This window comes from Eumetopias jubatus, unplaced genomic scaffold (genome assembly GCF_037043125.1).
Source record: "Eumetopias jubatus isolate StellerSeaLion01/CBP00866 unplaced genomic scaffold, mEumJub1_p1.0 scaffold_4, whole genome shotgun sequence".
NCBI lineage: Eukaryota > Metazoa > Chordata > Mammalia > Carnivora > Otariidae > Eumetopias > Eumetopias jubatus.
Window position 1 is genome coordinate 25709739 of NW_028274810.1, and position 23049 is coordinate 25732787.

Sequence of the window (23049 nt, forward strand, 5' to 3'; positions counted from 1 at the left end):
ACTGGACAGGGAAATTAAAGTATACCTAATACTATTTCCACCATTTTATTTTCTTTTTTTTCAACAAAGGAGTCATTTCATACTAATTAATCAGCTAATAAGGTAACAAGCATTTCAATCTCGGTCAGGTTTGGTTTTGTAAATAGATACAAGCATATTTTCCTTATAGACGCAGTTAAGAATTCGGCAACATTTGACTTTCCTTTTCCTCTAGATAACATTTACTTGGGGTGGGGGTATTATATGTAGCCAGCATAAAAATGTGCTTTTATTCTCATTTGCTCAACAAATTTTATTAAATTGAGAACTCCTAAAATGTAGGGATAGCAGATTCCAAGCACACTGCCCAGCACAAAGTAGAATCTCAGTATAGGTTTACTGAATTATGTCTCCATAAATTACACTTCTTTTCTGTATCATTAGACTATCAAACTCTAAGTACTATTATCATTTTCTAGATCACAGTAGAACTGGAGACAGAGCTAAAGCTAATCTAGACAGAGCTCAAACTAAACAGCTTGACTGTTAGTAAAGCCCTTTCATAATCTCTGTAAACTTATACTACTTTTAACTCGCTTTTCAGCAAACCATACAAACCAAATACTTATGGAGTCTTACTTTACTGCGAGCAAAGTTCATTAAACAATAAAGATTTATCTAACACTTACTATGTATAAGACATTGTGCCGGGTACTAGGGACACAGCCCTAAACACAGGGTAGGCACAGTTCCTGCCCTCCTGGAACTTACATTCTAGAAAATGCAAGCAAGTCAGGTTGGCAATTAAACATTTAATCACAATTGCTATAAGTGCTACAAAGGAGAAGTCCAGGGTGTTATGAAAGCATATAACGGTTGGGGTCAGGGGTGATCACAGAACCTATCAGTGGAAGAGGAAAGGAAATCACAGGATAGATTTGGTTTATACTGAGAATCGATTTTATAAACTGAGACCCAAAGGATGAGAAGGAGTAGCTACATGGGAAATTAGGGGACAGTATGGGGGGGATTGCATTTTAAGTGGGGTGAAAGAGGGTATGCAAAGACCTAAGTCAGAAGGGAAAAGCATGGCACCACAGAGGGAAGAAAATAAAGCCAAAGCGGGAAAACATGGAGAAGGAGGGTAAGTTTCTCAGCCCCACCAAAAGAACGAAAAAGGTGACGAAAGGCCACAGTAAGGTACTACCTGCTGGGGAGAGGCTAACTCCCCTTGGTCTCTCCCTATTCAGTACCAAAACTATGCTTTGTCATTCCCCCCACAGCTGATTTCTCCACGCCCACCATCTTCCTAACCACTTGTCAGCTCCTACTCTCTAGGAAAGGCGATGTATACCCCAGTGCAGTTGCTTTTATGGAATTTACTTGCCTATGGAAGCATCCCTTTGAGGATTTAATCATAACATAGAACATTCTCTATCAGAGCAATGCTGAAAGAGGGGCATAAATGGTGCATAATTCTTGAAAAGCCCATTGTAGGCTTGGGTCTTTATAACAAAATAAAAGCTCCATATTAAACTATAAGGCATTACACTTCTGTAAAATAAATTAAATAAACGGCCAGCAGGGGTGTTTTATACAATTTATTGGTGCCCTCTGCAGCCATGCTCCATTTCATTTGTGGCTCTGTCACTCATGAAAAATGTGGCACCCATCAGCATCACTCATTAACTTAAAGCATGTGCCCACACATCAAATATATATTTTTTAATTGTGGGAACACGCTACAAAGAAGACGTGCATATGTGCCATGAACAACAAAGGGCATTCTAACCCCTCCAAGCCTCTTCTTGATTTTTCTTTTTTGCCAAAATGGTAAATAAGATACTGTTCTCGTCCTTTCAAAGTTTTTTCTCTCTACCGACTTTTTCTGCCTGCATTCATTGCAATAGTCCAGACTTTGCCAATTTTTTTCCTTCTTGACATTTCATTTTTAATTAAAAATGACATTTTAATTAAAAGGAAACATATGTAGAATAAACAGCATAACTCACCAACAGCAGCGAGCTGGGGCTGTCCTGTCAGCCCAGTTTTAACCTTTCTGGCTCACGAAAGGTGCTGGGCTTTACCACAACAGTTGCCAAGGCACATTCTTGACAGAAAAAAGGGAAATTTTTAAAAGATGATCATCAAACCAAAATCCACCCACAGCCAGAAATCCCTAGGAAATGCAGAGGGTGAAGGATGGAGAGAGTATGCCCACTCCAAACTATACAGTTTGGGACTTTCAGGACTGGGAAAATCAGCCTTTCTTCTGTTCAAAATATTAAAACTATCACTTTGGTGAGAGACCCCAGTTTTGCAACTTTTCATGTTTACAGATGGCCTGATTTGGCAATCTTAAATGTTAAGGGAGTTAGAAATCTGGCAGGAGGTAACATAGCCAAAAGTAACGTATTACAATTAAAACCAACCACCCTTCTATGAGCAGCCATGACAGGATGGTTTGCGGCTCCCAGAGCCGCCTTGCCACCCCCGTATCAAAGTTGGGCTGATGGGGGTCCCCTGGTTGGGGGGGGGTGCCAACCCTCTCCCTGGAGTGAGCTGGCTTCCTCCAGCACAAAAGCATATTGTGGTGTGGAAGGGAACGCAGCAAGACTAACAAAATGACAAAGAAAGAAGCCAACAATTGATGAACACCGCATCAAGGGCAAGTAAATGATTCTCTAAACAAAATTACCAAATAACATCAATTCGCCTATGTCCTCAGAGAGTGGCATGAGGATGAGGATCACCAGGGATCAAAGTGATGACCCAACTTTCCCCACATGGAGTGCACATTTTCTGAAAAACAGAAGGGCATCGGGACAGACTAAAATCAGTCATGAACAGTCATCGTAATTATAACCCAGCACAAAGGGAGGAAGGAAAAAAAATCTAATTTTGTGACACCTCCTAGATGCCAAACAACTCCTTTGTCATTCTAGTTAAAACAAGAATTCCATATGTCGGTGTTATGGGTTGCAGTTGACCCCCCACCCCAAAAATGGATGTATTCAAGTCTAACCTCCAATAACTCAGCATGTAAATTTATTTGGATATAGGGTCATTGCAGATGTGATTAATTAATTTAAAAGGAGATCATACTGGAGTAGGGTGAGCATCTGATATAACTGCTGTCCTTGTAAGAAGATGGCGAGGCGAAGACACAGACCCAGGGAGAACACCTGTGACAACAGAAGCGGAGATTGAACCAGAGCCGGTGAATGCCAAAGACCGCCAGCAGTCTGCCGGAAGTTGGAAAGAGGAAAACCTATAGGTTTCAGGTGGAGCATTTCATATGTCTAGCTTCCCAAACCACGAGACAATGAATTTATTATTTTAAACCACGCAGTTTGTAATGGCAGCCCTAGGAAACAGATATGGTCAGGTATAATTGTCTTGACATGTTACAGAAGAAAAACGAGGTCTAGAAATCCAAAATACTGTCCCCAAATCCCATAGCTAGTGAGAGGACCAAATCAGGCTGACTCAAAGCTTATGCTCTTCACCATATATTATGACAATGCCTTCAGGCCTTCAGACAGTTATCCACATTGGAACTACATAATGGCATGAGGAGTTAATGACTTTTAAACACCTAAAGCAACTAAAATGAATGAAACAAGTCATTCCACCTGTTTTCACCAAAAAAATTACTTCATGTGAAGAATAACCACACAACCATCAAACTGGATTCTTTCAACATGTATTTACTGAACTCCTATGATCTGTTCTTCAGGTATTGCCCTAAGAACTGCCTTCAAGGATTTTTCAATGAATCGGGGAAAATATACATGCAAAATTTGATTAAAAAGTTTCCTAGCATCATGGACAGTATTACAGAGTTATGGACATGATGTATATTAGGGACCAAAGAGCTGTGCAGGGAGATCACGGGTGGGTGTAGAATTCATTCTCTTAGATGTACAAGCTACTAAATTAAATATGTATTAAAAGGAATTTTTATTAGCAATGATCATTTGTGAATGGATTCTTTGGAGAAATTGTGAGAGAGATCCATATGAATATGTGAAGCAACTGTATGTTCTCATAGCCATTAGCTGCCCAGTTGTCCAAAACAAGTTTGTGCATAATGAGAACCAAACCACCTACCTCCACACACAGATTGGATACTGAGGATGGAAACTACTCATCGCCTGGACACAAACATAATTTATTGTTGATATTGGCATGGTTTAATCTTCTATTTTCTTCATTGGTAAAACTTGACCCTTCCAGAAGACTCTAGCTCAGGCAAATAGCTTGATTGTTTGTTATAGAAACTTCTGGAAATGCCCACCAACTTTTCCTTGGAACCCATCAATAGTTTGTGCCCTGAGAGTCTTTGAATTCCTTCCTTCAAAAATGTTCACCTTCCTGGTTCCACCAATCCTGGATGGTTGTATGGGGATCCTTATTTGATCCTATCAAGTCCGCACATTGAAACACATCTTAAACCAAAGTTTCAACTCTCTATAAATTCAAATCTTGCTTTTTGTTCCCAGACACTATCAAAGTTCTCTTGAGAGGGTATTCTCTCTTACCTCAGTAAGCAATTACTAAAAGATACACTGAGCCATATTAAAATTTTTAAGAGTTTATTTGAGCAAAATTCGATCCAAATCAGGCAGTGATCAAACCAGAAGTGGTTAGGAATACTCCATCAACAGGACCTAAGGGCAAGACTTTTATAGAGAAAGGATATAAGCAAAGCAAGGAAATTATCTGATGGGCTGTCCTTAGGTTTTGATTTCTTGACCTTGAGGCACTTACAAGCTTAGGTTTACATAGGCTACTAAAGCATTAAAGCCACTTCAGTCTAATGACCTTCTTGTCTAATTAATTTAACATGATAAACTGAATTTTATCTCAACAGGTTCTGCTAGGCTGGTGATATTTGGGAAGTTGGCATTTAACAATAATAGTGAACAAAGAGAAAGGGACGAGTTTGAAGAGGAAATAACAACCTTAGTTTTTAACACTGAAATTTAGGTGTCTGAGAAACAACAAAGTAGAGAAGTCCATAAAGGCTGTTAAAGGGAGCTTAACAGGCTGATGTGAAAAAAAGATCTGAAGTCTTTACCAAGATCACTCAAGGAGCAGATGGAGAGTGATGCAAAAGGAACCTGGGCAGAAAGTTGAGAAGGGTTCATATTTAAAAGATGAAGTGAAGCAGAGAACCCCCACAAATGAGACTAAGAAATAAAAGGGCGGGAAAAGAATCAAGAAAGTTAGCTATCATGGTATCCAATGGTAGAGAGTATTTTGATAAGTAAAGAGGGGTCCACAAGGCTAAATATTTCAGAAAGGACACACACACACACACACACACACACACACACACACACACACACACTAAATATGGTGGCATTTACCACAGAGAATCCTCCAAAAGAAGAGCTGATTCAAAATCCAATTAATTATGACATGACCTTAAACTCTTCAAGCCAATTTTATTGCATTGCAATGCATTGCAATGTACATCATCAACTTTGGGGCACATAATTCCAACTTTCCAGTAAAGAGTGAGCCCTAGCTGATAAAGAATAAAGTGGCTTTCATGAAAATAAACAAACAAAAAATGTTGTCACCTAAATTATATGATGAGCAGAATGGCTTAGTTTTAATTTTTTTTTAAGTAAACATCAGTTTTCCTGCAGCTGTTTAATTATCAAACTTGTTCCACTGTATTACCTTAATCCCTGATCGAAATGAGACAACAATACGCTTTTTTCTGGTCATTTCATAATCATTCATTAAAACAGTGGGATCATTTATACAAGCTAAATTCTCATCCTCAATCTCCCAAAAGACTATGTGGCATATCCCGGTCTGCTAAACAAAAGCTTTTCTCTTAAAGTCACTTAACTTTCTTTGGTTTTGTTTTTAAGCAAAGGGATTTATCAGGTTCTGGGCTTTGTTTTGCTTTTGAAGCTTTAACTACTTCATCAGCTTTAGATATGCTTGATTTGTTTTTAGCCAAAGCTTCTTAGAGAGGTAAGACAAATGACTGAGTGATTTGCCATCTATGGCCAAGCAAGTTTTGGGTTTCCTCAGTTTTTTCTCCTTCCCTGGATGGACAAACAAAAAGCACCCATGTGCATTTAAAAGTTAGATCACTTGGGGCACCTGGGTGGCTCAGTCAGTTGAGCACCTGACTCTTGATCTCAGCTCAGGTCATGATCTCAGGGTCGTGAGTTCAAGCCCTGTGTTGGACTCCATGCTGGGTGTGGAGCCTCCTTAAAAAAAAAATAAATTAATGGGGCGCCTGGGTGGCTCAGTCATTAAGTGTCTGCCTTCAGCTCAGGTCATGATCCCAGGGTCCTGGGATCGAGCCCCACATCGGGCTCCCTGCTCAGCGGGAAGCCTGCTTCTCCCTCTCTGACTCCCCCTGCTTGTGTTCCCTTTCTCGCAGTCTCTCTCTTTGTCAAATAAATAAATAAAAATCTTTTAAAAAAATAAATTAAAAAAAATAAATAAAAACTAAAAGTTAGATCATTTAATGGTGCTGGCATTATGTTGACACTGCCTGATGTACTGACCTTAGAAAATAATTTTGACAACATACCAAGTCATCTTTGTTCAGATGTAAATTGAACTCAGTGACAACTATTCATAAACTACCTAGGACATCTGGGAGCATTCATCAGTGTTTGATGAAAGAAAAAATCTAACCGATCATTTTTCTAAAGATTTTTTTTTGTAATTTGAGAGAGAGACATCACAAGCGGGAGGCAAGGCAAAGGAGAAGGAAAAGTAGAGTCCCTGCTGAGCGGAGAGCCTGACCTGTGGCTTGATCCCAGGACCCCAAGATCATGACCTGAGCCGAAGGCAAACGCTTGACCAACTGAACCACCCAGGCTCCCCTCTAACCAATCATTAAAAGTCATCATTGCCATGGAGGAAAATGCAAAGTCTGTACCTTGAAAGATAAAGATCACCAAAAGCCGATCAAGAAAGAATTTAATCAATATTTTTGGCCAGTTACTAGGTCCAAGACATTGTACCAGTTGATGGGGAAGGGAGATGGGAGGGTAGAGAAGTGCTATATAAGGCTGCTTCTCCCTTCTCCCCTGGGAAAGTTTAGAACTGGAGTCATCTGGGACAATGATTAGTTCGGAGCATGATGCCAGGTTATCATTAATATGATTTCTTGTACAATGCTTTTTAAAGTTCCTAAGTATAATACCACTTGCATGGGTACCTAAGTACCTAAAATACATACCCTAGAGAACAAGAGCCTGAAGGGAATAGATTAGGCACTCCATTCATCTTTGCATCCTAAGTGCTAATCCCAGGCCTGGCACCAAATAATTGCTTAAAAAGAGTTTCTTGAAGAAATAAATGATTGCATGAATCCATTTGAGCTGTTATTATGGTTGTTATGGTAGAAATGGAAAAGATATCGAGAACAGTAAAGTTACTGATTATCAGTTACCTCCAGGAGGGTAGTAGAGACCAGTATCAATAAATCCTCACCGCTGTTTTTTCTTCAGGACCATTGTTTTTTCATGCTAAGAACATGTTGACTCTAAGGCTGCTAATAATATTTTCCCCCCACAAAATTATTCCTTTCAATTTAGACTCTCTTTGTATTTTACACTCAAGAAGTTGTCAGTAGAGTTGCTACTAAGTAGCCTTATTTGAGGGCATTTTTGGGCTGTATAAACTGGTCCCACTTTGGAAGTGCCAAGAGCTATTTCTGCTGAGGTGTTAAGCCACAGTACAAGAGTGTGGACGGTTTTTAGAAGTCATTACACTAAAAAAACATGATTTTTAATAGCACAGTGGGGTTTAAGTTTATACTTGCCTTCTACTTTCAATTTTAAATACAAATGAAACCAGTATAAGTCCTGGGGAGGCACTAGTCAGATACCTGGAATCCATTCAAGAACAAGCTCCACCCTGTGTGACCTTAGATAAGTAACTTAGCATGTTTCTTCAGCTGTAAAACAGCATAATAATACCTGCTTCATGGGATTTCTGTGAGGGTTAAATGAGATAATGTGTTAAAGCTCATGTTTAATTATATTTACTTCATTTAACACATTACTGGTGCTATGTGATAAGTTCCCTCATTTTTGAAAGTATAATGTGCCAATAACAAGTTAAACAAGTACTAATGCTGTTGTTTTAATAAAGTTAAGGTAATTAAAGTTACTTGATTCACAATATATATTATATATTTAGGTAATAAAGGAAATTGCTCAAAACTATAGATTTTGTGTATTATAATTATATTGACTGGAGGGGTACATGCATGTGCATGTATGTGTAAGTGAATGTGTGTGAATGTGTGTGTGTGTGTGTGTGTGTTTTAATACTTTCTATATTGAAGGTCTAGAGCCTGAAAAATTGCCAAAAATTTCATCAGAAGACACTGAAATGATATTGAAATGGGCCAAACATTGAACAGTTAGCTCATTAGCTGATGGATCTACTTCGTTTGTGATTGTGATCCAAAGAGGGAAGGAAATTAGCTCAACACCAAGACAGAGAAGGAAGTGAACCCAGGGAGTTCCTTTAGGGAAGCCAAGGAAGAATTTAAAAAAATTTTTCAACATTTGGTCCATTTCAATATCACTTCAATGCTTCCTGATGAAATTTTTGGCAATCTTTCAGATTCTGGACCTTCAATAAAGAGAGGGGAGAGATATAAAAAATTAAATAAATAAAAATTAATTAATTAAAATAAAGTTAAATAGAAATTAAAGAGGGGAGATCACTACCAAACCATATGTTTTCTCTCACAATGGTGTCCAATCACTATAACTAACAAAAAACCCCTGCGTTTTTGGCCAATTTCCTAAGCTACTAGGAGTGTACAAAGCATATACTATAAAGGGTGATTACATCTTCAGTCTGTCTCCCTTGACTCCTTCCATCCCACAGTCATTCTTAAATCTACTCCATGCTTATTTTGTAATGCTCTCCTTTTAAAACATACCCTATACTTAATCTCATCCTCACTCTCCTGGCCACCAACACCAAACACCTCAGAAGAGCAGGTTTTGCTAACTATCTTCACTTTATTGTGTCCTATTCTTTCTGTAATTAGGTATAATTTGGAAACCATTTCCATGTATTACTACTTCCATGAACCACTTACTTAAAAATATCAGGGGCGCCTGGGTGGCTCAGTGGGTTGAACATCCCACTCTTGGTTCCAGTTCAGGTCATGATCTCCTGGGTTGTGGGATCTAGTCCCATGTGGGGCTCCATGCTGAGCGAGGAGTGTGCTTGAAGATTCCCTCTACCCCTCCCACCATGCTCTCTCTCTCTTTCCCTCTAAAATAAATAAATAAATCTTTTAAAAAATACCATTGATGTTCTAATTATCGAATGTCTTTTTGTGCCTCTTTCCACAAATCATCCAATTTTATATCTCTCCACGTTTGACACCATTTTTTTTTTTCAAAGTCCAATCTTTCTCATGGTATCAGGAATCCATGTTCCATCTTGTGGCCCCACCCTCTTCTACAACCTCAACATTTTCTACAGGTGGCAGCTGCTTCTCAGCAACAACACTCTCTGTCCTGGAAGGAAAGCAAGAAAAAGTCTTGGTCAGTTAGCTATCTCTGAGTTACTTAACCATCTGTGACTCAGTTCCCTCACATTCAAATTGGAAATAACAATAGTGCCTAACTCACAGGTTTGTTGTGAGGACTAAATGAGTTAATTTATGTGAAGTGCTTAGAAAAGTTTGTGGCACATAGCAAGTGCTATAGTGTTATGGAACCTGGACTGGATCACCCGACGGAAGAACCAAGTAGCACCCAGAGATCTTGGAGGATAGGAGGTTTACTTAATGCCCATGGGCTCGGAGGAGGGTGATCTCCAAAGATCTGAGCCCCCAGCACAAAGGGGGTAATTTATACACTTGTACTTCCGCATACTTGGCACTTTCAGTGCGTGCGCAAAGCAGGGCAGGGAGAAGAACCCAGAAGAGCCCCGGGGCAAGGACTGGGACTCTCTTGCTGGCTTGGTTGGCCATCTTAGGACACAGATTTTCCTTATCAATAGAATTGTTTGCTATTATTTTGCCACTATTCACATTCCATCATGTGTATATTGGTTCTAAGTCTTATCCCAGTCTAACTTGTATCATGGTTAAGTATGTACATGACAGGGTGGCACCAGATGGAGTTGTAGCCTGAACAATTGGAGGGCTCTCTATCCCCAGGACCGTGGCCAACAGTGAAATGCACCTTATTACCATCAAGCCTGATGGGGTCGCCCAGCCTGGTGGGAAAGATCATCAAGTGTTTTGAGCAAAAGGGATTCTGCCTGATTGCTATGAAATTAATTCAGGCTTCCGAAGACCTTCTCAAGGAACATTACATTGACCTAAAGGACCATTGATTCTTTGCCGGCCTGGTGAAGTACATGCAATCAGGGCCTGTGGTTGCCATGGTCTGGGAGGGGCCAAATGTGGTGAAGACAAGCCAAGTGAGCCTCGGGGAGACTAACCCTGTAGACTCCAAGCCTGGGACCATCCATGGGGACCTCTGCATCCACTTTGGCAGGAACATTATCCATGGCAGCGATTCCATGAGAGTGCAGAGAAGGAGAGTGGCTTGTGGTTTCAACCTGAGGAGCTGGTCGATTACAAGAGTTCTGCTCAGAACTGGATCTGTGAGTGACAAGAGAGCGGACCTCAGAGCTTTGCCCACTCCATGTCCATTGTCTGTCTCTCCTTCCCATGGGCAGGGGGCCAGGCTCTAGCAAATCCAGTTATTGTTAAGAATTCCCTTGTAATCTGAAGGGGAATTCCTGGAGCTGGGAATGCTCCCTATACAGTATTATGTGTTACCATCAGATTAAAATATTTCATCTCCCTCCCAAAAAATATGTACATGACAGACTATATCGAAAATTTCTTAAGGACTACCACAGTGTCTTATTTATGTATCCCCCATAATGCTTTGCACACTTTAAGTTGCAAGTAATGTTACTTAATTGAATTGTTAAACTGCTTGCACTACTAAAGTTCTGCTTTACTAGAAATAGAGTATTTCTTCTACTTCTTATACTTCTTGCTAAATTTTACTCTCATAGGCTCAAATATAATAATAAATTAGGGTGACATATAAAACTGCTGGTTCTTGAAAATTAAGCCCTGGAAGTATTTTAATTTTATTATGAACAAAGAAGCTGTGTCATTTTTTTTCCTAAGAAATTAATTATACCTTTAGATGAGAGGCTATCATAGTGTGATTTCTAGACCACTGATGGCCCACAAGTGCCCTCTGAGTGGTCTTCAGGCTCATCGCTTGTAGTTTGCAGGTTTATAATAAGACACCATCTGTGCTTTTGTTGCTGCCATGACTTCATAATCTATTTATGATGGTCAATAAAATTCAAATATTACTTCAAGGGTACACCATTCATGCCATTAATTCTAAAATTTGTTTTATTCTGCTGAGAAAAAGTGGGCAAATGAGGGGTTCACTGGATTTTATGTACAGCAACTGACCTGCAGATTGGTCAAGTATGGTAGCCATTCCTTCAGAGGGCCTCTGGACAGAAAAGGCTGGAAACCTTTCAAGCTTTCTCACCTAATCTGTGTCATCACAAACCAAAGGTTTACTATTGACCAGATGCATATGATTGCATCCGTCTCTTTGAATCAAAGACAGAATAGACATCAGCCATCAATAATAAAGGACAGAAACCAAAAACTGAGAGTCATCTGAGGCTACAGACATATCACCAAGACATGAATGGTGTTTTCAGTTCTGTAGAACCTACTTAAATAACTCCAACTAACCCATGTTGTGCCTGGTATTATTTATTTCCCCCATTTAAATGTAAGCCTCAGTTACTCTAGAAACCAGCTTGATAATGCATAACTTCTCCATTAGGAATATTTTTATGGAGCCCATCATTATGAATTCATTTGCTATTCACTGTAATAGCACATATCATAATGAATTCATTTAGTATTCATGGGGATAACACAAACATCATTTAGTAACTGGTTAATGAACTGAATGGGGCTCTTTATCCTTCCTGGGTTTTATAAGAAGCAATGCTCATTTATTTAAATCATCAGCTTCTTTTTCAACTTCATTTTATACATATACTACTTCTTCTTGTTCCTCAATGTCCAAGTATAATGCTGAGGTAAAGGACAGTTTTTCTGGATAAAAGGAACGCAACAACAAAGGGTCCCGAGACATGGAGATTGAGCTATTAAGTGTAATTATGTTTCAGTTCATTGCAGACCAGTTTTGACAATTTTATCCTGAAAATTAAAAATCACCAAAGAAATAATACTATTTATGCACCAGGCTCTGAGCTAAACTAAAAGTTTCATTATTAAGCCCACTGTGCAGATTAAAAAACAAAAACAACAAAGTACCAGAAAACTAAGTTATTTGTTCAAAACCAAATGAAAAATAACTGAAGAATTTGGAGTTCAAACCCAAGAAGTCCTATTCCAGATCTGCAGCCTTCACAGTGTGCTAAGCCACATGCTATCTCAGCTATCAGTATCCTAGCTTTCCTTCTTTGTAAAATGATGTTCCATATGTATCTTACCTAATAAAATCCTCTTGAAGCAATTTGTAAAATTAAAACACCAAATAGCTTCAATAACCTGTAGTAAATTACTAAACCAAGAATTGGCACGAGCCAGCCTCAGTCTGTGCATCATTTGGCTTGCAATTAGTTAATTATTTTCAAGTAGGGAACAAACTAAGCAATTCAGGACCAATTTTATGTGGAGTCCATGTTCTCAAGGTAACATACAATATATTCCAAAATAAAATATGGCATATTTTCTAAAAAAGGAAAGAGAAATACGGAAAAAAGAAAAAATAGGGTCTTCACTAGCAAAGTTAAGATCATAAGGGAAAGTCAAGTATGAGAGGGGGCACCAGTTATCGCTGTAGATTTCCTCTTACCAAATAACATTGAATAACACCTGCAAGCCAAACAAAAATCTACATGCAAAAAACTAAAGGTCAGGAGGGAAGAAAGAATAGGCTCCCTCCCTTTTATACATGTGCACAAATTATTAGTCATTGATTTCACCCAAGAGATAAACAGAGCCTAAGAAACTGTGTGAATGAAATGGCATTTGAAGGAAATGGGATCTCTGAGTGCTAAGAAGTTAGAGAAGCCAGGGGAAGGGATGAGAATTACTTATTAATGTATAGTCTTAGTTTTTCTAGAGAGGATTTAAGGTAAATATAAAATAGAAAAATCTGAACACACTTTTTTTAAACAGCAGAATTATGGATGATATTGTTAGTAAGCCTATAAAGACTCCTTCAGTGACTAGAATTGATACTTGAATTTGGCTGTAAGTTTGCTAGAAGTTAATATGAAATGGTAAAATGGATTTCATACAGAAGCCATACTGAATAACACATTTCACGATGTCCTCGATGGTATTCCTGAACAATGAATACAAGGATGTGATTCATAAATCTATTCCTTATAGTATCCCTCAATAAAAGGGCTGAGGGCCTCAAACACCAAAGTATCTTTTGATTAAAGAGTTTTGCTAGCATGGTTCTATCACTAGTATTTAGAACAGGTGAAAGCATTTAGCCCACCTCCTTAGTTTTAGAGATGTGAGAAGAGAAATACAAAGCCTTTAATTTGTTTATTCTCTTCTCCAAGCCCCATGGACTCTACATGTTGAAAGATGCTTCTCCTAGGAAAAGTATATTTGTAAGTTGATCATTCTCTCTCTCTCTCTTTTTAATGTAAACTGTTTATAACTCCTCATCAGAGCTTCTGATAAGCATGAACCAGACAGTTTCTCTATACTGAGTTGACCTAATTGAAGCCAAAAGAAAAGAAACAAAGAAGTACTATGAGAGATCAATTTAAGGCTTCCCTCGGGCTTTTGCATAGTTAAAATAGTTGAATAGTTAAAAATCCTTCCCAACTCAGCCCCTGGCTTGAGTCACTGGATTAGGTCACAGGCAAAGGCCATAGATATACTAACTACATCGTCGGGGAGGAAAGAGAAGGCTGAGTAATAAAGACCAGAAAGGAGAAGAGGTGGTGGTGGGAGTGGGGTGGGGGGACCCAAAATTTAAAAGAACAATAAAGAGAGAGAATAAAAAGATAAAAATAGCTGTCAATTATGGAGTGCTTATACTATGTAGCCATGCCACTAGAGCAAGTGCTTTATAAATATCATCTCATTTATTCTTCATATTAGCACCCATTTAGAGATAAGGAAACTGAGGCAGAGAAAGTTCACACCAAGGATAGAGCCAGGATTTCAGTTCCTGGTCTATCTGATTCCCAAGCGCTTTGAAACGTTAACACTATCACTTCTCCAGCAAACTTTAAAAGATGAAAAGGAAGAGCTACACAAATGGAAGCTTTTTAAACGAAGGGCAGAGGAAGGAGTCAGGGGTGTGCAGGGGCATGTGCTAAGAAAAAAAAAAGCTGAAGTGGCAGCTCACTGGCCCCAATTACTTTTATTGTGCCTCTATCTTGTAAAACACATGGAGGTTTTCATTACTACCACGTAATTGATGGTGGATCATATGGGAGGGGACACAAGATGAAGTATACATATAAAAATAAATATGGTAAGAGGTTTTTGAAACCTCTCTGGCTTCTTAGCTCAGCACACTTTAGATTTGTCTCCCATTTTGGGCAGACTATCATGTTCCAGCTCCATTTCTAAAAGCCACCTCTTTGGCCCAGAAGACATCCTGGCTTTAAATAAAAGATAGGAAAAGTACTTCTCTGTCTTATGTGAAATACTCAAGACAAAATTTATAAAATGCAAGCAAGACACAAAATTCCATTCTTAAGGTAAACCTGTAATGGAGATACACAGGATATACAGAGGCTGAAGGGAGCAAAAATCTATCTCCCAAGTTAGTTGGGTGAAATAATTCTCTGGCTTGTTTTGCTCTCCATAAAAGCCAGAGTTTCAATGGGTTTGTTGTTGCCCCCATGCTGAAAAGGGCTGTCAAAGATTGCCTAAAATAGAAATAACCCTTAAGTAAGATAAAAACATAACCACTATACAACTTTTGATTTTGAACATCTAAAGATAGTGAGCAGCACTGATATTTGGATAGGAAGTTACTATAAAAAATGTAAAATCAAAGACAAGCTGACAGGATTGGAAATGCTCCACCATGGTGAGTAAACACAGCAATGAGAGTTGGACGTAGCAAAGCCTTTATATTAGGGTTGGCAGCCTTCTTGGAAATCCGTTCTCAGGTTTACAAAAAATCTTTTGTCTCAAACACTTCAGATTTTTGTTTGTTTGTTTGTTTCTTTGCAGAGAGAGCTGGTGCAAGACCTGGTACATGTCTTGGTCAAAGAGCCAGTTTAGTCACTGTGTACCTTATATCTCACAAGTGCGGATGGCTGAAAAGGCAGGTGGTGAGCACACCTTACATCACTCACCTTACGGAAATATTATTCCAATAAAAAACACAAAAACTTCCAGGGGCGCCTGGGTGGCTCAGTTGGTTGGACGACTGCCTTCGGCTCAGGTCATGATCCTGGAGTCCCGGGATCGAGCCCCACGTCGGGCTCCCTGCTCGGCAGGGAGTCTGCTTCTCCTTCTGACCCTCCTCCCTCTCATGCTCTCTGTCTCTCATTCTCTCTCTCACAAATAAAATCTTAAAAAAAAAAATTAAAATCTTAAAAAAAAAACACACACACAAAAAAACTTCTGTTCACCTCTCTAAGTGTCATTTATGTGTCTGGCAGGCTAACAAGCTACACTGCTATTATGGGCTGAATTGTGTCTCTCCTAAATCATATGTTGAAGCCCTAACCCCCAGTATATCAGGGACTACATTTGGACCTAGTATCTTTACAGAGGTATTTAAGTTAAAATGAGGCTATATTAAGGTGAGCCCTAAATCCAATCTGACTGGTGTCCTTATTATTATTATTATTATTTTATTATTATGTTATGTTAATCACCATACATTACATCATTAGTTTTTGATGTAGTGTTCCATGATTCATTGTTTGCGTATAACACCCAGTGCTCCATGCAGAACATGCCCTCTTTAATACCGATCACCAGGCTAACCCATCCCCCCAGCCCCCTCCCCTCTAGAACCCTCAGTTTGTTTTTCAGAGTCCATCGTCTCTCATGGTTCATCTCCCTCTCCGATTTCCCCCCTTCATTTTTCCCCTCCTGCTATGTTCTTCTTCTTCTTTATTTTTTAACATGTAATGTATTATTTGTTTTAGAGGTACAGGTCTGTGATGCAACAGTCTTACACGATTCACAGTGCTCACCATAGCACATACCCTCCCCAATGTCTATCACCTAGCCACCCCATCCCTTCCACCCCCCCACCACTCCAGCAACCCTCAGTTTGTTTCCTGAGATTAAGAATTCCTCATATCAGTGAGGTCATATGATACATGTCTTTCTCTGATTGACTTATTTCGCTCAGCATAATACCCTCCAGTTCCATCCATGTCGTTGCAAATGGCAAGATTTCATTTCTTTTGATGGCTGCATAATATTCCATTGTGTATATATACCACATCTTCTTTATCCATTCATCTGTCGATGGACATCTTGGCTCTTTCCACGGTTTGGCTATTGTGGACATTGCTGCTTTAAACATCGGGGTGCATGTACCCCTGCGGATCCCTACTTTTGTATCTTTGGATAATACCCAGTAATGCAATTCCTGGATCATATGGTAGCTCTATTTTCAACCTTTTGAGGAACCTCCATACTGTTTTCCAGAGTGGTTGCACCAGCTTGCATTCCCACCAACGGTGTAGGAGGGTTCCCCTTTCTCCGCATCCCCGCCAACATCTGTCATTTCCTGACTTGTTAATTTTAGCCATTCTGACTACCGTGAGGTGATATCTCATTGAGGTTTTGATCTGGATTTCCCTGATGCCAAGCGATGTTGAACACTTTTTCACATGTCTGTTGGCCATTTGGACTGACTGGTGTCCTTAGAAGAGTAAGTCTGGACACACAAAAGTGACACCAGGGATGTGTGCACACAGAGATAATACCATGTGAGGACACAGCAAGGTGGCCATCTGCAAGCCAAGGAACGTAACCTCAGTAGAGACTACCCCAACTGCCATGTTGATCTGGGATTTTCAACTTCCAGAACGGTGAAAAAATAAATTTCTGTTGTGTAAGCCACGCAGTTTGGGTATTTTGTTATGACATTCCTAGCAGACTAACATACCCGCTGTTTTGTCTGGAGGCTTTAGGCTAGGTTGGAGGGGACAGTGGGAGTCCTCTCTCTGCCATCAACAGAATTGCAGGGGGATAGAAAAACAGCTGGCCGTCTGACCTCCCTATGCTTCTCTCTCCTTACTCCATCTGACCCTTTGCCTCTTCCTCTTATTACTTCACTAATATGCTAATAACCATTTGCTCTTTGAGTTTTTTCTTACACCATTCTCAAAACCTTATGTTTATTTCTTTTATTTTTATTTTTCTCAAATAGTTATTTAAATTCTAGTTAGTTAACATATAGTGTAATATTGGTTTCAAGACTAGAATATAGTGATTCATCACTTACATGTAACACCCAGTGCTCATCACAAGTGTCCTCCTTTAACACCCGTTATCCATTTAGTCCTTCCCCACCCACCTCCTCTCCAGCCACCCTCAGTTTGTTCTGTATAGTCAAGAGTCTCTCATGGTTTGCCTCCCTCTCTTTTTTTTTCCCTTCTCCTATATTCATCTGTTTCTTAAATTCCACATATGAGTGAAATCATATGGCATTTATCTTTCTCTGATTGACTTGTTTCACTTAGCATAATACATTCTAGCTCCATCCATGTCATTGCAAATGGCAAGATTTCATTCTTTTTGATCGCTGAGTAATATTCCATTGTATACATAGACCACTTCTTCTTTATCCATTCATCAGTCAATGGACATTTGGGCTCTTTCCATAATTTGGCTATGGTTGATAATGCTGCTATAAACATTGGGGTGCATATGCCCCTTTGAATCAGTATTTTTCTATCCTTTGGGTAAATACATAGTAATGCAATTGTTGGGTTGGAGGGTAGCTCTATTTTTAACTTTTTGAGGAACATTTACCCTGTTTTCTACAGTAGCTGCACCAGTTTGCATTCCCACCAACAGTGTAAGAGGGTTCCCCTTTCTCTGCATCCTTGCCAACATCTGTTGTTTCCTGTGTTGTTAATTTTAGCCATTCTGACCGGTGCAAGGTGGTATCTAATTGTGGTTTTGATTTGTATTTCCCTGATGATGAGTGATGTTGAGCATCTTTTCACGTGTCTGTTGGTCATCTGGATGTCTTCTTTGGAAAAAAAAGTCTATTCATGTCTTCTGCCCATTTCTTAACTGGATTATTTGTTTTGGGGGTGTTGAGTTTGATAAGTTCTTATACATTTTGGATACTAACCCTTTATCAGATATGTCATTTGCAAATATCTCTCCCATTCCATTGTTGCCTCTTGGTTTTGTTGATTGTTTCCTTTGTTGTGCAGAAACTTTTTATCTTGATGAAGTTCCAGTAGTTCATCTTTGCTTTTGTTTCTCTTGCTTCTGGAGAGGTGTCTAGTAAGAAGTTGCTGCCTATGTCCTCCTCTAGGATTTTGATGGTTTCCTGTCTCACATTTAGGTCTTTCATCTATTTTGCATTTATTTTTGTGTATGGTGTAAGAAAGTGGTCCAGTTTCATTTTCTGCATATTGCTGTCCAGTTTTCCCAACAGTACTTGTTGAAGAGACTATCTTTTTCCCATTGGATATTCTTTCCTGCTATGTCAAAGATTAGTTGACCATAGGGTTGTGGGTTCATCTCTGGGTTTTCTATTCTGTACCATTGATCTATGTGTCTTTGTGCCAATACCATACTGTCTTGATGATTACAGCTTTGCAATATAGCTTGAAGTCCAGAATCATGATGCCTCCATTTTTGCTTTTCTTTTTTGAGATTGTTTTGGCTATTTGGGGCCTTTTGTGGTTCTATACAAATTTTAGGACTGTTTGTTCTAGCTCTGAAAAGTGCTGGGGACATTTTGATAGGGATTGCATTATATGTGTACATTGCTTTGGGTAGTATAGACATTTTAACAATATTTGTTCTTACAATCCATGAGCATGGAATGTTTTTTCATTTATTTGTATTATCTTTCATCAGTGTTCTAGAGTTTTCATAGTATAGATCTTTTACCTCTTTGGTTAGGTTTATTCCTAGGTATCTTACAGTTTTTGGTGCAGTTGTAAATGGGATTGATTCCTTTATTTATCTTTCTGCTGTTTCATTACTGGTGTATAGAAATAGCAGCAGACTTTTGTATGTTTATTTTATATCCTGCAACTTTGTTGAATTCATGTAACAGTTCTAGCAATTTTTTGGTGGAGTCTTCTGGTTTTCTACATAAAGAATCATGTCGTCTGCAAATGGTGAAAGTTTGACTTCTTCTTTGCTGATTTGGATGACTTATATTTCTTTTTGTCGTCTGATTTGAGGCTTGGACTTCCAGTGCTATGTTAAATAACAATGGTGGAGCAGACATCCCTGTCTTGTTCTTGACTGTAGAGGAAAAGCTCTCAATTTTTCCCTATTGAGGATGATATTAGCTGTGGGTCTTTTGTATAAGGCCTTTATGATGTTGAGGTATGTTCCCGCTATCTCTACTTTGTTGAGGGTTTTTATCAAGTATGGATTTTGTCAAATGCTTTGTCTGCATCTATTGAGAGGATCATATGGTTCTTATCCTTTCTTTCATTAATGTGGTGTATCACGTTGATTGATTGGTGAATATTGAACCACCCCTGTAGCCCAGGAATAAATCTCACTTCACCATGGTGAATAATTCTTTTAATGTACTTTTGGATTTGATTTGCTAGTATCTTGTTGAGAATTTTTGCATCCGTGTTCATCAGGGATATTGGCCTATAATTCTCCTTTTCAGTGGGGTGTTTGATTTTGGAATCAAGGTAGTACTGGCCTCGTAGAATGAGTTTGGAAGTTTTCCTTCCATTTCTACTTTTTGGAACAGTTTGAGAAGAATAGGTATTAACCTTTCTTTAAATGCCTGGTAGAATTCCCCTGGGAAGCCATCTGGCCATGAACTTTTGTTTGTTGGGAGATTTTTGATTACTGATTCAATTTCTGTGCTGGTTATGGGTCTGTTCAAATTCTCCATTTCTTCCTGTTCCAGTTTTGGTAGTTTGTGTTCTAGGAATTTATCCATTTAGATTGCCCAATTTGTTGGCATAAAATTTTCCATAATATTCTCTAATAATTGTTTGTATTTCTGTGGTATTGGTTGTGATCTCTCCTCTTTCATTCATGATTTTATTTATTTGGGTTCTTTCTCTTTTCTTTTTGATAAGTCTGGCTAGAGGTTTATCAATTTTATTAATTCTTTCAAAGAAGCAGCTCTTAGTTTCATTGATCTGAGATTTTGTTTGTTTGTTTGCTTCTATATCATTTATTTCTGTCCTTATCTTTATTATTTCCTTTCTTCTGCTAGCTTTAGGCTTTATTTGCTGTTCCTTTTCTAGCTCCTTTAGGTGAAGATTAGTTTGTGTATGGGGACTTTTCTTGCTTCTTGAGGTAGGTTTGTATTTCTAAATACTTCCCTCTTATGACTGCCTTTGCTGTAACTCAAAGATTCTGGATCATCATTTTTTCATTTTCATTTGCTTCCATGTATTTTTCTTAAATTTCTTCTCTAATTTCCTGATTAGCCCATACATTCTTTAGTAAGATGTTCTTTAACCTCCATGTATTTGTGGTCTTTCCAAATTTTTTCTTGTGGTTGACTTCAAGTTTCATAAGGTTATGGTCTTAAAATATGCACGGTATGGTCTCAATCTTTTTGTACTTGTTGAGGCCTTATTTGTGACCCAGTATGTGATCTATTCTGGAGAATGTTCCATGTGCACTCAAAAAGAATGTGTATTCTGCCACTTTAGGATGAAATGTTCTGAATATATTTGTTAAGTCCATCTGGTCCAGTGTGTCATTCAAAGCCCTTGTTTCCTTGTTGATTTTCCATTTAGATGATCTGTCCATTGATGTAAGCGGGGTGTTAAAGTCCCCTACTATTATTGTATTATTATCAATGAGTTCCTTTATGTTTGTTCTTCATTGTTTTATATATTTGGATGCTCCCATGTTGGGGCACAAATATTTACAATTGTTAGAGCTTCTTGTTGGACAGCCCCATTTATTATGATAGAGTGCCTTTCTTCATCTCTTGTTATAGTCTTTGGTTTAAAACCTAGTTTGTCTGATATAGGTATGGTACTCTGGCTTTCTTTTGACATCCATTACCATGATAGATGGTTCTCTATCCCCTCACTTTCAATCTGCAGGTGTCTTGGGGACTAAAATGAGTCTCCTGTAAGCAACATATAGGTGAGTCTTGTTTTTTTTTTAATCCATTCTGATACCCTATATCTTTGGATTGGAGCATTTAGCCCATTTACATCCAGAGTGATTATTGATAGATATGAATTTAGGGCCATTGTATTACCTGTAAAGTCATTGTTTCTGGAGATTTTCTCTGTTATTTTCTAGTCTTTGTTGCTTTTGGTCTTTCTTTCATACTCAGAGTCCCCTTTAATATTTCTCGCAGGGTTGGTTTAGTGGTCATGAACTCCTTTAGTTTTTGTTTTTCTGGGAAACTCTTTATCTCTCTTTCTATTCTGAATGACAGAATAAAGTATTCTTGGATGCATATTTTTCCCATTCAGCATGTTGAATATATCACGCCATTGCCTTTGAAGATGCAGTGCTCCTTACCTTTCCATTCTCATATAATATCACTGTTCACTCTTTTGTGTACAGAGAGATAGTTTACAACTTTTCACACATACACACACACACACACACACATCATTGAGAATGAGAACTAAATGAGAACATTTTAGTTTGGATATGAGTTTCTAGCTGAATCACAAGTCATCATTTGCAGGAGGTAAAGAAAGCAGTGATTTTTGGCAATTTTTCTCTCTGTAATGAGTGCAATCTGGAGGCACTACCTCATTTCATATGGTCTTGATATAATAAGAATTAGAACTGTCACATGTAAGGACATATTCCCACATTTATATTTTTCCTAAAGCTTATTCCTTGCCCCATTCCTGAGGGATTTGGTAGAAATGTTTTTCTTGGAGTTGGTTATTCATTTCTTAAAACATTTCTGGAGGATGCATGGGGTAAGTTCTCTAGGTTCAAGCCAGCTCTAAAATATAACATAGAAATCATTTTTTCTAGATCTCCTGCTCCTATCTTTATGGTCTAGAGAACAGGAAGAAGGGAGACTGAAAGTCTCTGCATGAAGTACATGGGGAACAAAGATGAAACTAACCAAAAGTTTTTTTTTTTCAACGTGGCAGCATCAGGAGCTACAGTCCATAACCAAGACCCCTATAAGAGGTGGGGCAGAGAGGATCATTTACATTGTATGCAGAAAGATTTTTTATGTGTGCAGCAGACATACATTGGGTGAGAATGAAGCCTGTGGCTGTTATCAGATGCTCAAAGAGGTTCCTGGCTCCCACAAAATCTTAAGAACTAATGATGTAATGGAAAAAGCTTAAGTTACTGGACAAAACCATTATCTATCACCAATTAGCTGGGTAGCTTTATGAAGGATACTTAAGCATTTGGGAAATCAGCTTCCTCATCAACAGGAATGGTAATTAAGAGTTTATCACTTTTATCTTGAACAGTCTATTACTGTTCTTTGATCAAAGAGTTATCCATAACCAGATAATATTAAGGTCATTCCAGAGAGTACTGTGAAGTCAGGAATATGACTAGGACACGTGGCATATTGCATAATGGGGCAGATATTTCTGTCTATAGGTATTGATGTTCTTTTAAGATTTATTTATTCATTTTAGAGAGAGAGAGAGAGAGAGAGAGAGCATGTGGGGGGGACAGAGAGAGGGGCAGAGACTATCAAGCAGACTCCCCACTGAATGCAGAGCCCAATGCGATGCAGGGCTCAACCTCACCACTCTGAGATCATGACCTGAGCTGAAATCAAGAGTCAGCTCAACCCAGGTGCTCTGATAGTTTATTTTTAAGATTGAGCCATAAATAATAGGAAACTTCATTAAGGCATTTTCTTTACA

At 38.6% G+C, this 23049-nt stretch overlaps 1 pseudogene; it reads left to right on the plus strand.

Moving 5' to 3' along the window:
* The first annotated feature begins 10166 nt into the window (after positions 1-10166).
* On the plus strand, positions 10167-10622 carry LOC148164500 (nucleoside diphosphate kinase A pseudogene; annotated as a pseudogene).
* The last annotated feature ends 12427 nt before the right edge of the window (positions 10623-23049 follow it).